Source organism: Suricata suricatta, chromosome 7 (genome assembly GCF_006229205.1).
Source record: "Suricata suricatta isolate VVHF042 chromosome 7, meerkat_22Aug2017_6uvM2_HiC, whole genome shotgun sequence".
Classification (NCBI taxonomy): Eukaryota; Metazoa; Chordata; class Mammalia; order Carnivora; family Herpestidae; genus Suricata; species Suricata suricatta.
This window is the reverse complement of record NC_043706.1, coordinates 101,929,903-101,931,227: the sequence shown is the minus strand read 5'-3', so window position 1 is coordinate 101,931,227 and position 1,325 is coordinate 101,929,903.

The following is a 1,325-nucleotide window of genomic DNA, read 5'->3' as shown; positions in this document are numbered from 1 at the left end:
AGGAATGAATCCCACTTGATCATGATGGATAATTCTTTTTATGTGCTGTTGGATTCGATTTGCTAGTATCTTGTTGAGTATTTTTGCATCTGTATTCATTAGGGATATTGGTCTGTAGTTCTCTTTTTTGGCTGGCTCCCTGTCTGGTTTGGGTATCAAGGTGATGCTGGCTTCGTAGAATGAGTTTGGAAGCTTTCCTTCTATTTCTATTTCTTGGAATAGTTTGAGAAGAATGGGTATGAGCTCTGCTTTAAATGTCTGGTAAAATTCCTCTGGGAAGCCATCTGGCCCTGGGCTCTTATTTGTTGGGAGATTTTTGATAATGGATTCAATTTCTTCACTGGTTATTGGTCTATTCATGCTTTCTATCTCTTCCGGTTTGAATTTTGGTAGTGTATGTGTATTTAGGAATTTGTCCATTTTTTCTGTGTTGTCCAGTTTGTTGGCATATAGTTTTTCATAGTAATCTCTGATGATTGCTTGTATTTCTAAGGGATTGGTTGTAAGAGATCCTTCTTCATTCATGATTTTGTCTATCTGAATGCTTTCTCTTTTTTTTCTGAGGAACCTGGCTAGAGGTTTATCGATTTTGTTCATTTTTTTCGAAGAACCAACTCTTGGTTTCATTAATCTGCTCGACTGTTCCTTTGGATTCTATATTGTTTATTTCTGCCCTGATCTTTATTATTTCTTTTCTTCTGCTGGGTTTGGGGTGCTCTTGCTGCTTCTTTTCTAGTTCCAGTAGGTTCTCTGTTAGTTTTTGAATTTGCACTCTTTCTAGTTTGTTGAGATTGGCCTGGATTGCAATATACTTCCCTCTTAGGACTGCCTTTGCTGCATCCCAGAGATTTTGGATTGTTATATTTTCATTTCCATTGGTTTCCATATATTTTTTAATTTCTTCTCTAATTGCCTGATGAACGCAATCATTCTTTAATAGGGTGGTTTTTAACCTCCACATTTTTGGAAGTTTTCCAGACTTTTTCCTGTGGTTCATTTCAAGTTTCATAGCATTGTGATCTGAAAGTGTGCATGGTATGATCTCTATTTGTTTATACTTATGGAGGGCTGCTTTATGTCCCAGTATGTGGTCTATCTTGGAGAATGTGCCATGTGCACTCGAAAAGAAGGTAAATTTCCTATCTTTAGGATGTAGACTTCTAAATATATCTATCAGTTCCATCTGTTCCAATGTGTCGTTCAGGTCCATTGTTTCCTTAGTGATTTTCTGTCTGGTTGATCTATCCATTGCTGTCAGTGGAGTACTAAAGTCCCCCGCAATTAGCACATTTTTGTCAATAGGTTGTGTCTTTCTGTGATTAATT